The sequence below is a fragment of the Convolutriloba macropyga genome, chromosome 2 (assembly GCF_964194025.1).
Source record: "Convolutriloba macropyga chromosome 2, txConMacr16.3, whole genome shotgun sequence".
In the NCBI taxonomy this organism is placed as follows: Eukaryota; Metazoa; Xenacoelomorpha; order Acoela; family Convolutidae; genus Convolutriloba; species Convolutriloba macropyga.
The window spans coordinates 7171080-7187791 of NC_134469.1; positions in this window are offsets into that span (position 1 = coordinate 7171080).

The following is a 16712-nucleotide window of genomic DNA, read 5'->3' on the forward strand; positions in this document are numbered from 1 at the left end:
GTGTTTTTCAACTATCAAAGTGCTACATAATAAAACACTATATGACAAACGCGGATTCTTAAACGGCACCAGGAGGGGCTGAAACGGAATAGATGCCACATCATTTTTTGTTAGATGGTTGCATGTTTTAGCAAGACAGTGGTCTAATTTCCATTGACAAGACCCGCTATCAGTTCGGTGTGACAGATATCACAATTGTTTTGACAACTACAACCGTAGACTACCAGAGTGGAAAGACAGATACGTCTGAGGCAGCCTCTTACGTGTACTCCGGTTCCTCAGGTACCAACTACACTATTAGTGAATTCTGCTTCAACGTTTACATTTCAAACAAAAGTCGATTTTTTTTTCGAGTTAGTTCCAGTAAAAAGAGTGAGGCGGTATAAAATATCTGGATCTGTTCCATTATAACCCCTTCTAAGCCTAGTGGTTAAATAATGTATAGCCCCCCCCCCCCCCCCCCCCCAAAAAAAAATGGTAATTATACCACAATGGGGGCCTATAAATTCGTGGGGGGGGGGGGGGGCTACTAATGGCAAAACTTTTAACTTTCAACAACATGATGAGTACAAACAAACATCATTTGATAATTAACGAAATTTTTGGAGGAATTGTTTGACTAAAGGAGTGAAAAGAAAATAACAATTTCATAACAAACAGGCGATGTTTTTCCGAAGTATTCTTTATAAGGCAACTGAAGAAAAAGTAAAGACACTTATGTATAAGTGGGTTGGGAAAGAAATTGGTGGTATTTCTGGTCGAATTATTGAAATATTTTACAACCGTTTTTCACTAGTTTTTTCTCACATAACCGTTTTACTGATAAAGGCTTGCATGGAAACCTACCCTTTTGCAAGAAAGCATTTTGATTCAACTAGTCTGAAAAGTTTCAGAGAGTGAAAAAGTCTCATACATTTTCTCCGAAAAATTGTCTCCGAAAATTATCAATAATTTTCTCCAGACTACCTTTTGAAAATCGTCCAGTGGTTCGCTGTTGGAATTCCAACAAAACTGATTCTTAATGACATCCTAATTGTCCTAATTCTGTACCAGTCAACCTTTAATGATTTTGTAACCTTATTTAAGTGATTTTTTAAACCCTTTATGGAAAATGCTTTCACAAAAAATTTTATGTACAAATTCTTTTTCAAACGAAAATTGATCGGAAGATTTGGTGAATATGTTTAATATTTGCACTCAAACGATGTTTGTAGCAATTATATTTTTTCCTGTGGTCTTTTTATTCGATTTTTCGCTTGATCAATTTTCCGTCTAACCCATATGACTTTTCGACCTAGAAAAGGGATAACATGTAACTCCCAAAAGGCATCACGTTCTCTTAGAGCCCTTCAGTTCACATGTCTCTAAAAATGCGATATACAGAAACTGTTTTGGAGACTTATACTCATGGTTTGAAAGGCGGTTCTTAGAGTTTGAAGAACGGAGTCCTCCCACCGTTGCCCCCTCCCTCTCTCTCTCTCTCAATTCCCCAGTGCACCCCCGCCCCCCGAGTTGCGCTCACCTCACTCCTCTTCAAAGCTAGCCTCACTAAACCCTAACCAGCTACTGACAAAGCCAACCGCTCGCCGGTCATTTGAGAGCAATTCACACCGCGTTAGTTGGTTATGTTTATTATATTTTTTTTGATAAATTAATGAAATGGTTCCTAATTCGAGGGAGAGACTTTGGAGAGAGTATAGCCTGATAACAGGTTGAAAACGCACCTTGCTGCCAATGAATTCAAAATCAATTTTTCTGAATTAAATTTTCAATAATAATATGTGGGCTAATCATGAACACACGCACAAAAATTTTGATAGAGTTTTCATTTTGAGAAATGAAATGAGATGCTTTGGAAAGTGTTCAACCCCCCGCCCCCCCCCCCCCCCCCCCGAGGAGCGTAGTAGGAAAAAAAGAAAAATTTACACGCGCTAAAGAAACAGCGTTATGGAAAACATCTCAGGTTAAGGTGCCAGACGTTTATGTTCGGTCTGGACATACTTGCTTCCATCTTGTACCCCAAACTGGTTTTCTCACATAAATATCCCGGGTTGAAGTTTCTTTGATTTCATTCTAGAATCATATTTGATTTAATACTCTTCATGCTTGATTTCTTAGTACGATCCTTGTATGAAATTAAAACAATCAGACATGATTCTTGTATGATTACCAGTAAATCTTATCTGGTCCTAGCATGATTACCAAGAATCATGCATCTATTTTTCACAAATCTTTTCACCATTTATTTTTATTTAATTTTTTCGGTAAGGAATCACCTATTTGAATTCCAGGCATCAATTTGTGATCCACCAAAAAACCTTAACGTACAATATCATTCGCAAAAATGGGCACTAAATAAAAGAGCAAGTCTAATTTGATAACTAAAGTTTCGATATTCTCTGAATCCAGTTTAAACCTGTTCATGCTCTTTTATATGAAATATTTTAATTTATTTTTTTGCATATAACCTCATATTCGTTTTCTGAATATGTTCAAATGTCAAAAACATTTTTTTAGCGCAAGCAAAGAATCAATTATGGATTGCAAATGCAGTATAATACTTAAATATGTCCTCTGATTACATTATACAAGGATTTTTGGCACCAGTCAATGTTTTATGTGTCATATATGACCTTTTATGATTTCCAAGAAACTTTTTCATCCTCAATAGAAATTGGAAATTATACAGTTTTTAGGGTTCAATTTTTTCGTATGATCCCGGTATGATTTCTTGCGAATCATATAGGGTCATTGTAAGACTACCAAGATTTCATACAAATCGTTTATGACCTAGAATGATTACTAAGAATCATATATGACCTTGAACAAAATCAAAGAAAGTTGTATGATCAGTGACCCGGAAGGTTCGCAGTTGATGATTTACGTACTGCTCACCTTTTTTATTTGAGTTAAGCAATTGTGAAATTTTACCAGAACAACGGGCAATAACAGTATCTGTTATTTTCAGTGGATCTATAACTGTTTATTATAGGATCTATAACCTGTTTAGTAGCTGGAAATAAAACTGTCTCCCGAATCTGTAACTGGATTTATAATTGCTTTTTCGCAGGAAAAAAAAGGAATGCCTCGCTTCCTCTCTGTGAATAGAACACGCAGCTACTCATCTTCACCATGTTCAATAAAATATCAAATGCTAGAAAAAGACAAAAAAATCTTTCTCTTCTTTATTTTTCTCATTTAGTTTATTAAATTTGAAAGATTTAAATAATTTCAATTAATTTTTAGTTTTGGATTACATCGTCAACGTTACAGTGGCTGAATGTGAACGATTCACATGCAATATTGAGATCAGCTCGAAATTGATGGGCAACTCTGGCAAGCAGACTTTTGATTACCAGGTAAAACTGATTTAGAAACATACATTTCAGAAATTTGATTGGATATGTGTTCTGTTTTGCCCCCCCCCCCCGCTTAGTGGGCTTATATCTTTTATGCCCCCCCCCCCGGGCCCACATGCTATTTTTTACTTAGTAACGTGCTATATGACAACATATAATTTGTAACGGGGGGGGGGGGGGGGACGTAAAACAGAATAGATCCAAAAACCGCTTGTTCAGATGATCTTTCAGTTTGAGCTACCCATGCAATCCCCACGCCCCCTCAAAAAATGAAGGAGAGGAAAAATAGAGAAAACAACTGATTATTCTGAATTTTGAAATTCGAGCAATTCCGATTAGATAGAGTCGTTTGCTAGAATCTACAAAAGAGTGCAATTTCGATTTCAGCTATCTTTTACCAGCATCTCTCATTTCTAAGAAAATCAGGGTGCTCAAAACTGAATGAGTTTGGGTCTTTCCCATTACAGCCCCCCCCCCCCCCACTAGATATCTTTACGGTAATTTAGAGCTATACGTTATACGACGTCTAAGCTGGGGAGGGGGTACTGTGATGGCACAGAACCATGAATTTTTTTGTGCTGATACTTGTTTTAATATCGAAAATTGTCAAAACAACTAGCTTTGTCTTAATAGCATGCCAGACAGTACAGCGCAATATTTTCGAACCAGAAGCTGCTTTGAAAAGTGTCAAATATTGAAAATCCGGGTCTTTCCCATTAAAGCCCCCCATGAAATTATAGCCCCCCATTATGGCATATTTACCATGGTTGGGGAAGGGGGGCTATAGCTTATCTGAGCACTAAACGGGGGGCGGGGGGGGGGCTATAATGGGAAAATCCCTCTGTCCGCAGAATGCGTGTGATTGTTTCTAAAACTCAAATATGAATAAGCGGCTTCACCAAAGGAAGAATCGAGATCCCAACATGCAACATGTCACTTTTGACAGCAATTTCCACATGTTTGGGCGCAATAGTAGTTGATGCCACAATAATCTTGTAGTAGTGCAAAATTTTGGCAGTCGTTGCAACATAATTTTTCAGAAAAATTCTGGTCCTTATTTTTCCGTGAACTGTACAAACATAGTAGGGCTTATAGCGCTGAAACAATTAAATTGTAGTTTTAACAATTGTTAGTTTATTAATAGCCGCCTCATCTTCTCAGCCGGCTATTATAGCGCTCCTATTTTTTTTTTTACAATTCAAAGAATTTGAATTGTATTGGGGCGCTGTCTTTTTTTTTAAGATCTGTTCACACATTTTCATGATTTTTGAAGTCAAATTGGAGTGGTGATTTTGGTCACGCCGAAACAGGAAATGGAGCGAAAAAGCGAGTGGTTTTGCGGCGTGAATTTTTTTCGCTCTAATTTTAAAGTAGAGTGAGAAAACGGTGTTTGAACAAAAATTCGGTTTCTCGGTAGTGGTTTTTTGTTCACATGCGGCAATTTCACTCTGATTTTTACAGTTTTTTCAATTTTTTGGATAGGATTTTTTTCTAAATAGTTTTCCCAATCCATTCACAGCTCATTCTGGACCTAGTTTTTTGTTAGAATCAAAATTACATATCTCACTAGTGGTTTTTTGTTCTCCATAGCAGCATTTTGACATAGATTTTCTGTTTTTTTTTGTTTTTTTCATCTGATTTTTTTTAGAAATGGTTTTCCCAATTCACTCATTGTCCGTTCTAGGTCTAGTTGTGTGTTAAGTCAATGAAAATTGTTTGAATTTTGCGTCAGGACTTGTCCTGCTATGTTTTTTTACTTCGTCGAATAAAAAATTGTTTCGCTTTACCTCATTTTGCCGCTTTTTCAACTTTTTGCGTGATATCTTTTTGACTTCTCTAGGCTAGTTTCTCTTTTCTCTCATTCTGCTAAAAGTGAATTTGAACATCAGTTGCTCAGCAAAGCAATTCAAAATGAACAGAGTCAGTATAAAAAATTGAAGTCAGAAGTAGAAACTGGATAAACCCATAAAGCCCAATTTTAGATGCCCGCTAATTGAACGTCGTTCCTATTAGTCATAGTTACCATCTCTAATGCTTATTCGTATTGATAGTAGCCCCTGTAGCCTCTCTCTAAGAAACAGAAGTACGTTATGTTCAACTACGAAATGCCATCAAAATAAATCGGACTTAAAAAATTTTCTTGTACAAAAATCTTTTTTTTTTTCAATATCTTCTATGCTTTCAATCCCAATCATGCTTATTGGAATCAACGGCGGCTATTTTCCGGCAATCTGCCGGGTATGTTTTGTTTTCAAATCAAAAATTATATTTGTTTGCTATTGCAGCAACTGCTGCAGAAGTAACAAAGTTAGTAGTTCTTTTAGTTTTGTGCTGGTACCTATGTAAATATTTCAAATATCAAAACAGCTGAGGAGGTCAATTTTCCTGATTTCAACGTGAATTGTGCATGATTTGTGTATGGTTATGGACCATCGCAAGTGGATTAGAAGTTTTTTTAACTAAGCATAAAATATTTTTTTTTTCAAAAGTAAAAGAATAGCAAAAAGATACTTTACAGTAGAATTTAGAATTTTACATGAGAGATCTGATTATTAATTAAGATGGTGGTTTAATCTTGGGGATGAAAATTGACTCAAAAATAAGCTTCATATATACCCATTATCGGTTTAAAAAAGAAATAAAACTATTCTTAGAGCCAAGATTTGTATTGGGTGTCGCATGGTTTACCAATATGATTTGCCTCTGCAAAATTCCTGAATGTCAATCGCAAAGGATAAAATATAAAGAAGGTGTTTGCTTTTTTCTAAGAATTTGTTAACACTTTTGGTGCTATGGTAGTCATTCAATAAAATCTGAGAAAGTGACTGGAAAAAATCTAACTCTTATAAAAAATTGTTTAGAGTCATCAGTTTGAACCGAGTAAAGATTTACAGAAGCATTTCTTCACGATTCATTTATATCAATTCAGAGATTTAAATCAATTTGCTCCTTTCTGATTGAATTGTATGTTAAACTTTCTAATATTTCAATCTAAATTTATGACCAAAGTTTAGAACAATATGACACACCCTCTCACACTTGAGCTGATTGCGTAATATCTGCTCTCATCCAAACGGTTCAGAGTATTTTCACCTTCGATATGGGTGAAGATTTTGTGAAGATATCTATTGCAATTTTGTCAGAGGAAAAATAGTGAATTGAAAGAGTCCCATCTTCCGCTGTGTCACGAAGTATCACAGCTAATTTTTGTCTCCATGATCTGGCTCCTCGTGAGCAATACTTGGGTTTAGCAAAGTCTGATATTACGCTGGTTGTCAACTGCAATTGTTTTTGTACGTTTGCGTAGGATGCCAAACTGTTCTAGAAGGTGCGTAGAGTACAGTGCCTCTTGAACTACTGCTGCCATGCATTTCTATTGATTCTGAGGCTGAAAAACCAAGAGAGTCAGCCTCTGTTTTCCATGAAAAATTTTGCCTCGAGTGCCTTCCTGTCATAGACTATTGCTGTCATGCTTCTTGATGTTACTTTGATGTCGTCAAATCAGAGCAAAAAGAATATGTGACTATCTTTTCCTGCACTCGCGAATAGACAATGATCGTTTCTGCTTCTGGTGAACTCCTGTTTCAGTAGGATGTTCGCCAACTCATTTTTAACAGAAATCATCTTTTTAACGATGCTAACTTCTCTCTGTCTGATTCTTTTTACACAAAAATCTGTGGCTGTGTCTGTTCCGGATACACTTCTTCTTCTTCTGGGGAGTTAAGGCTGTCTGGGCCACAAACTGATGTATCTGCTTCGCTGATAGCTGAAGTAGCATCCTGATTGTCATTGGCTTTTATATAGGTCAAAACAACTAAAAAAAACAAGTCCTTCCACTCTGCTGAAGCGTTTTTCCGAATAGTGTGCTTTGTATTTGTCAAATTGGCTACTGGTTCTCAATTTTAAGATGATGCAGTCGCATTTTTCAGCCGGTTGCTCTGACTTTCATCTAAAAGATCAGTAACTGAGCCTACTTCGGATTTCTTAATGATCACATCGGAAACTCGAGGATATTTATTGTCACACTTAGTGCAACACACAAAATTTCCTCCCGGTTCCTCGGGTTCAAATTCACTGGCATGTTTGTCTCTCTTCCTCATGAAGACCACTCGACCAAGAAACAAAATCTTACCACCTGTCTGAGAGTTCTTTGACCTCCTCCTCCTCCATTGCTCTGTGCTGCTGGTCCCAATTATCACGTAGCTTGGCTTCGTAGATTGTTTTGGGTTCTGTATAGTCGCCTTCAGTCACAGCATGATGCGTTCTTACTTCTGCGCAAAATTGCAGAAGAATCCTTCCTCATGTTATTAGTCTGGGTCCTGCTCTGTCCACTTGCTCCAGTGCATCTTTATTGCAGCCAACTGTCTCTGGCTGTCAGAAATCTTCTGTGTCACTATATGCTAGTGACTTTGAGTCTTCCTCCTGTTGCAGTAGATTTTTCATCTAGTGCTGTTTAAACAACACCCGAGGCGTCTTGTCTCAGTGTCCGTGAGTGAGTGTAAACACTTTCTGTGTAATGAAATTCCTCTTTTTTGCGCTTTAGGTGCAATGTTTTTCTTTGTTGCCATTGCCATGACATCCGTCATCTGGCAGCCAGATCTCCCGCTGTAAAACTCATCTATTAGGTCAAGCGTCTCTGTATTTTCGGGAACTAAGCCCATATCGAACTCCTTGATGATCAAATCGCGATTACCTTACTGAGATTACCTTGCGTGATTTGGTTATGAACTTGAGGTGGTTAATATTGCCCTTGGTGTAACCCACAAAATCTTACCACCTGTCTGAGAGTTCTTTGACCTCCTCCTCCTCCATTGCTCTGTGCTGCTGGTCCCAATTATCACGTAGCTTGGCTTCGTAGATTGTTTTGGGTTCTATATAGTCGCCTTCAGTCACAGCATGATGCGTTCTTACTTCTGCGCAAAATTGCAGAAGAATCCTTCCTCATGTTATTAGTCTGGGTCCTGCTCTGTCCACTTGCTCCAGTGCATCTTTATTGCAGCCAACTGTCTCTGGCTGTCAGAAATCTTCTGTGTCACTATATGCTAGTGACTTTGAGTCTTCCTCCTGTTGCAGTAGATTTTTCATCTAGTGCTGTTTAAACAACACCCGAGGCGTCTTGTCTCAGTGTCCGTGAGTGAGTGTAAACACTTTCTGTGTAATGAAATTCCTCTTTTTTGCGCTTTAGGTGCAATGTTTTTCTTTGTTGCCATTGCCATGACATCCGTCATCTGGCAGCCAGATCTCCCGCTGTAAAACTCATCTATTAGGTCAAGCGTCTCTGTATTTTCGGGAACTAAGCCCATATCGAACTCCTTGATGATCAAATCGCGATTACCTTACTGAGATTACCTTGCGTGATTTGGTTATGAACTTGAGGTGGTTAATATTGCCCTTGGTGTAACCCACGAAATTCCCCTACAGTGTGTTGGGTTCAATTTTACAGGTATCTCTGCCTCTCTTGCTCATGAAGACTGCACAACGAAAAATAGATAGTTTACTAATTGATATCTTGGTTTTTTTTCTACCCTCACAATTGCCTTTTTCTTGCCCTGCGTTGAAAATTGCTGCTCCCCACATCACTTTGGGAGGTCCCGAGTCAGTGAGTAAATGTCTTGCCATCTCTAGCAAGGTCCTGTTTCACCTCTCAGCTAACCCATTCTGTTGTGGCCTATCTGGTATGGTCTTTTTCTGTAGAAATCCTGCATCTAAGCAGTATTTCGAACTACTTTGAGAAAAACACCTTCACGTTGCCTTTTCTCAGCTTCTTGATCGTCCCACCCTGAAAACAACCTCTTTATTCTGGCCGGTACTTCAATCTTTGCCTTAGGCAAGTCAACAAACACTCCCAGCACAATGCACAAGTAGAATCTTCGCAGTGACTCTACTCTGAATGGTCACATCATGTCTGTGAACATCTTATCCAGCTTCTCTTCCGCTTGAGTTTTTGCCACGCTTGGTACATGCGTCGTTATGATCTTGTCCAATGCCCACACATTGCATACATCTTCCTTCAGGTTCCCTCCTAAGTTGATGCAATCCTGACTACATCCACACGGTTCAATTGACCCAATCGTTTGTTCCACATCCTTGTACGGGTAAGTTTTATGCTGTTGGAACTCATGTTGAACTGCAGAACGGTGCAGGGTAAGTAAAACAGAGGCTTCTATTGAGTTAGCTTCACCCGAGTTCTCTTCAAAGTTCCATGTAGCTGTTTTGTTTCTCGAAAGTGAGGCTATGTCCCCACTCCGTGCATCTTGAGACTGTCAAAAGGAATTAAAAATGGTCGGACTTAAATAAAGCGTTCTTGAGTTTGCACTGGAGTTCTCCTCTGTTTAAAAGTTTGCTGCTGATCCCCACACAGCCTCTGTCCACTTCTCTGAAAGCGTTTTCGTTGGGATTTTAGACCACTGATTCAATGGGCAGAGCATTCGAGGAGGCATTGATTTTTGTCATTATCTGATCTATACAATGACTCTGCACTAGCAAGCCTCCTGTTTTCTACTGGGCAAGAGCCACCCAATATTCCTCGTTCTGTGTCGTCAATGTTGGACCCCTTGCCACTGACTCGTGTTTGCAACTTTTTGTCTTTTGCAAGCCCTGTGCAGATAAACTTTTTCACGACACTTGCTGCATTGCGCGGTAGCGCTCTTCTTGCAGCTCTTCGCGAAGTGTCCAGTGATGATGAACAGAAATCAATTTCCTTATTTGCGTCACTTCTTGAAGTCACACTTGACTGCTGGTGCCACTGAACCACTTTGACTTTGTTCCTGTCAGCTGTGCTCTGATGCAAATTCTGCAGCCTTTTTTCTCAACTGTGTTAAGTTTGCTGGCGTGTCAATATTTTCCTGTATAACAAAACTTTACCAGAAAGTTTTTGATACTGCTTACATTGATTTTTATAGCCTTGTGAGCAGCTTTTACGCACTGATGAGGAAACATTTTCAGATCCTCAGATTCTTCGAACTGCATTCGAGTTAGCCGTGTCGCCTTATTTGTCCGCGAATGGGGTCTCAAATCTCTCCTGCAAAAGCCTTTAATTCTTTGCTTCATCTCTAATGTCGCATGAGGGTTGTTGAATCGATAGTCAGAGTCAGATGTCACAACGCGTTATGTTCGCATTCTTCGGTGCCTTGTAATTCTTCTTCTCATTTGCCCGATTTGGCCGGCAGTGCGCCTCATTGTGTTGCTCTACTGTTTCCAGTAGTGATTGTAGAGTCCTTTTGCCTGCATCATTGCCACAAACTTTGTGCTGCAGCTTGGAAGTCTTGTGCCTTTCCTTTGTAGGCCTTCAGCTTCACTCCCTGTTGATACATCGTAGAGTGAAAAAGCCAAACATTCGTGGAAAAAAAGTACTCAACAGGAAAGTATTATGACTGTCATTAAAAAGTAGCTTTGCTTTCAAAATTATTTGAAAAAAATAGCTTTGCTTTCAAAGCAGTTGTTCCAGAAGGATATGGGAGATCTCACAGAAAGTGTTAAACTATTTCACTTGTTATCATCGAATTGGTTCTACAGTTGTTTAATTTGCTCTCGTGGTTCTAATATTTGAAGGACGTGAATACAAGGCCCCGCAAGCTAAATTGAAAAAAATAGTCCTCAAAATTTCGTCACGTGATATTTGAGTCAATCTCTTTTTCAGTCAGAAGATAATTCTTAGATTCTTTATTTTCCTCAGCCAACTTACGAAACATGCGCGTTGGGAGCGTAGAATTTTTGTGCCATGTCTTAGAATTTTATCGCAGTTATCAGTGTATTCGGTTCTGCCTGGTCTGTCAACTCTTAGGCAGTAAACAAATTGAATCGCAACTACCTGCAGCTTTGAGTTCTCCGGCTTTTTTAGAATTAGATTAATGATTACTACTTTATTTAAAAAATTAAACCGCAAAAAATCTATATACACTATGGTACAAAATTGCTATCCACGACACAATTGTAATCTTTTATGCAGTAGAATTTAGAGATTTACAGGAGACATCTGGTTAATAGAGCAAGACGTTGGTTTGATTTTGACGTTGAAAAACAACTTGAAATCAGTTTTATAAATGCTTATTATAAATGCAAAAAAGATACAAATTTAAACTTAGAACCATCGATTGTATTAGGTGTTGCAATGGTCACCCAATTTGATTTGCTTCCGCAAAATTGCTGAAAATCAATTGTAAGTGATACAATATATAGGGAGCATTTACATTTTTCTAAGAATTTATTTATCAACTATAGAAGATTTTTGAACAAAGCACTGGCCAAAAAACCAGGTCTAAACTCTATCTCCAAAGAAAATAAGAGCAAACAATAAATAAAACAATTATATAAACAATTATATAAAATTCAATAATTGCAATTTAAACGAAATAATAGCAAATTTCCGTATGAAAAGCTAACTTTTTTTCTAGGAAGGTTAGGCGGACCATTCTTTTTGCATTACAACCTAAATATTACTGGTAGTGTGGGATATCAATTTGGTTCACTTTGAACAACTCCTTGACCCGATAAAAAAGACCTATTTTTAAAATTATTTATTTGAAATAATAGCAAATTTCCGTATGAAAAACTAACTTTTTTCTAGGAAGGTTAGGCGGACCATTCTTTTTGCATAACAACCTAAATAGCACTGGTAGTCTGGGATATCAATTTGGTTCGATTTGAACAACTCCTTGACCCGATGAAAAAGACCTATTTTTAAAATTATTTATTTGAAATAATAGCAAATTTCCGTATGAAAAACTTATTTTTTTTCTAGGAAAGTTAGGCGAACCATTCTTTTTCCATAACAACCTAAATAGCACTGGTAGTCTGGGATATCAATTTGGTTTGATTTGGACAACTCCTTGACCCGACGAAATAGACCTATTTTTAAAAATCAATAATTGCAATTTAAACGAAATAATAGCAAATTTCCGTATGGAAAACTAACTTTTTTTCTTGGAAGGTTAGGCGGACCATTCTTTTTGCATTACAACCTAAATAGTACTGGTAGTCTGGGATATCAATTTGGTTCACTTTGAACAACTCCTTGACCCGATGAAAAAGACCTACTTTTAAAATTATTTATTTGAAATAATAGCAAATTTCAGTATGAAAAACTAACTTTTTTTCTTGGAAGGTTAGGCGGACCATTCTTTTTGCATTACAACCTAAATAGCACTGGTAGTCTGGGATATCAATTTGGTTCGATTTGAACAACTCCTTGGCCCGATGAAAAAGACCTATTTTTAAAATTATTTATTTGAAATAATAGCAAATTTCCGTATGAAAAACTTATTTTTTTTCTAGGAAAGTTAGGCGAACCATTCTTTTTGCATAACAACCTAAATAGCACTGGTAGTCTGGGATATCAATTTGGTTCGATTTGGACAACTCCTTGACCCGACGAAATAGACCTATTTTTAAAATTCAATAATTGCAATTTAAACGAAATAATAGCAAATTTCCGTATGAAAAACTAACTTTTTTTCTTGGAAGGTTAGGCGGACCATTTTTTTTGCATTACAACCCAAATATTACTGGTAGTCTGGGATATCAATTTGGTTCACTTTGAACAACTCCTTGACCCGATGATAATTCTATATTTTTGAAAATAGAATAAGCGAATAAGTCAAAATTTCCGTATGAAAAACTAACTTTTTTCTAGGAAAGTTAGGCGGACCATTCTTTTTGCATAACAACCTAAATATTACTGGTAGTGTGGGATATCAATTTGGTTCACTTTGAACAACTCCTTGACCCGATGAAAAAGACCTATTTTTAAAATTATTTATTTGAAATAATAGCAAATTTCCGTATGAAAAACTAACTTTTTTCTTGGAAGGTTAGGCGGACCATTCTTTTTGCATTACAACCTAAATAGTACTGGCAGTCTGGACTATCAATTTGGTTCACTTTGAACAACTCCTTGACCCGATGAAAAAGACCTACTTTTAAAATTATTTATTTGAAATAATAGCAAATTTCAGTATGAAAAACTAACTTTTTTTCTTGGAAGGTTAGGCGGACCATTCTTTTTGCATTACAACCTAAATAGCACTGGTAGTCTGGGATATCAATTTGGTTCGATTTGAACAACTCCTTGACCCGATGAAAAAGACCTATTTTTAAAATTATTTATTTGAAATAATAGCAAATTTCCGTATGAAAAACTTATTTTTTTTCTAGGAAAGTTAGGCGAACCATTCTTTTTGCATAACAACCTAAATAGCACTGGTAGTCTGGGGTATCAATTTGGTTCGATTTGGACAACTCCTTGACCCGACGAAATAGACCTATTTTTAAAATTCAATAATTGCAATTTAAACGAAATAATAGCAAATTTCCGTATGAAAAACTAACTTTTTTTCTTGGAAGGTTAGGCGGACCATTTTTTCTGCATTACAACCCAAATATTACTGGTAGTCTGGGATATCAATTTGGTTCACTTTGAACAACTCCTTGACCCGATGATAATTCTATATTTTTGAAAATAGAATAAGCGAATAAGTCAAAATTTCCGTATGAAAAACTAACTTTTTTCTAGGAAAGTTAGGCGGACCATTCTTTTTGCATAACAACCTAAATATTACTGGTAGTGTGGGATATCAATTTGGTTCACTTTGAACAACTCCTTGACCCGATGAAAAAGACCTATTTTTAAAATTATTTATTTGAAATAATAGCAAATTTCCGTATGAAAAACTAACTTTTTTTCTTGGAAAGTTAGGCGACCCATTCTTTTTGCATTACAACCTAAATAGTACTGGTAGTCTGGGATATCAATTTGGTTCACTTTGAACAACTCCTTGACCCGATGAAAAAGACCTACTTTTAAAATTATTTATTTGAAATAATAGCAAATTTCCGTATGAAAAGCTAACTTTTTTTCTTGGAAGGTTAGGCGGACCATTCTTTTTGCATTACAACCTAAAAAGTACTGGTAGTCTGGGATATCAATTTGGTTCACTTTGAACAACTCCTTGACCCGATGAAAAAGACCTACTTTTAAAATTATTTATTTGAAATAATAGCAAATTTCCGTATGAAAAACTTATTTATTTTCTAGGAAGGTTAGGCGAACCATTCTTTTTGCATAACAACCTAAATAGTACTGGTAGTCTGGGATATCAATTTGGTTCACTTTGAACAACTCCTTGACCCGATGAAAAAGACCTACTTTTAAAATTATTTATTTGAAATAATAGCAAATTTCCGTATGAAAAACTTATTTATTTTCTAGGAAAGTTAGGCGAACCATTCTTTTTCCATAACAACCTAAATAGCACTGGTAGTCTGGGATATCAATTTGGTTCGATTTGGACAACTCCTTGACCCGACGAAATAGACCTATTTTTAAAAATCAATAATTGCAATTTAAACGAAATAATAGCAAATTTCCGTATGAAAAACTAACTTTTTTTCTTGGAAGGTTAGGCGGACCATTTTTTTTGCATTACAACCCAAATATTACTGGTAGTCTGGTATATCAATTTGGTTCACTTTGAACAACTCCTTGACCCGATGATAATTCTATATTTTTGAAAATAGAATAAGCGAATAAGTCAAAATTTCCGTATGAAAAACTAACTTTTTTCTAGGAAAGTTAGGCGGACCATTCCTTTTGCATAACAACCTAAATATTACTGGTAGTGTGGGATATCAATTTGGTTCACTTTGAACAACTCCTTGACCCGATGAAAAAGACCTATTTTTAAAATTATTTATTTGAAATAATAGCAAATTTCCGTATGAAAAACTAACTTTTTTTCTTGGAAAGTTAGGCGGCCCATTCTTTTTGCATTACAACCTAAATAGTACTGGTAGTCTGGGATATCAATTTGGTTCACTTTGAACAACTCCTTGACCCGATGAAAAAGACCTACTTTTAAAATTATTTATTTGAAATAATAGCAAATTTCCGTATGAAAAGCTAATTTTTTTTCTTGGAAGGTTAGGCGGACCATTCTTTTTGCATTACAACCTAAAAAGTACTGGTAGTCTGGGATATCAATTTGGTTCACTTTGAACAACTCCTTGACCCGATGAAAGAGACCTACTTTTAAAATTATTTATTTGAAATAATAGCAAATTTCCATATGAAAAACTTATTTATTTTCTAGGAAGGTTAGGCGAACCATTCTTTTTGCATAACAACCTAAATAGTACTGGTAGTCTGGGATATCAATTTGGTTCACTTTGAACAACTCCTTGACCCGATGAAAAAGACCTACTTTTAAAATTATTTATTTGAAATAATAGCAAATTTCCGTATGAATAACTTATTTTTTTTCTAGGAAAGTTAGGCGAACCATTCTTTTGGCATAACAACCTGAATAGCACTGGTAGTCTGGGATATTAATTTGGTTCGATTTGGACAACTCCTTGACCCGACGAAATAGACCTATTTTTAAAATTCAATAATTGCAATTTAAACGAAATAATAGCAAATTTCCGTATGAAAAACTAACTTTTTTTCTAGGAAGGTTAGGGGGACCATTCTTTTTGCATTACAACCTAAATAATACTGGTAGTCTGGGATATCAATTTGGTTCACTTTGAACAACTCCTTGACCCGATGAAAAAGACCTATTTTTAAAATTATTTATTTGAAATAATAGCAAATTTCCCTATGAAAAACTAATTTTTTTCTAGGAAAGTTAGGCGAACCATTCTTTTTGCATAACAACCTAAATAGTACTGGTAGTCTGGGATATCAATTTGGTTCACTTTGAACAACTCCTTGACCCGATGAAATATCTATATTTTTGAAAATAGAATAAGCGAATAAGTCAAAATTTCCGTATGAAGTACTAACTTTTTTCCTAGGCAAGCTATGGCAAAATTTCTTTTTGTGTTAGACTCTATATATACAGGGGATACTCCATACCAAAATTGGTTCGATTTGGACAACTCCTTGACCCGACGAAATAGACCTATTTTTAAAATTCAATAATTGCAATTTAAACGAAATAATAGCAAATTTCCGTATGAAAAACTAACTTTTTTCTAGGAAGGTTAGGCGGACCATTCTTTTTGCATTACAACCTAAATATTACTGGTAGTCTGGGATATCAATTTGGTTCACTTTGAACAACTCCTTGACCCGATGAAAATTCTATATTTTTGAAAATAGAATAACCGAATAAGTCAAAATTTCCGTATGAAAAACTAACTTTTTCCTAGGCAAGCTATAGCAAAATTTCTTTTTGTTTTAGACTCTATATATACAGGGGATACTCCATACCAAAATTGGTTCGATTTGGACAACTCCTTGACCCGACGAAATAGACCTATTTTTGAAATTATTTATTTGAAATAATAGCAAATTTCCGTATGAAAAACTAATTTTTTTCTAGGAAAGTTAGGCAAACCATTCTTTTAGCATAA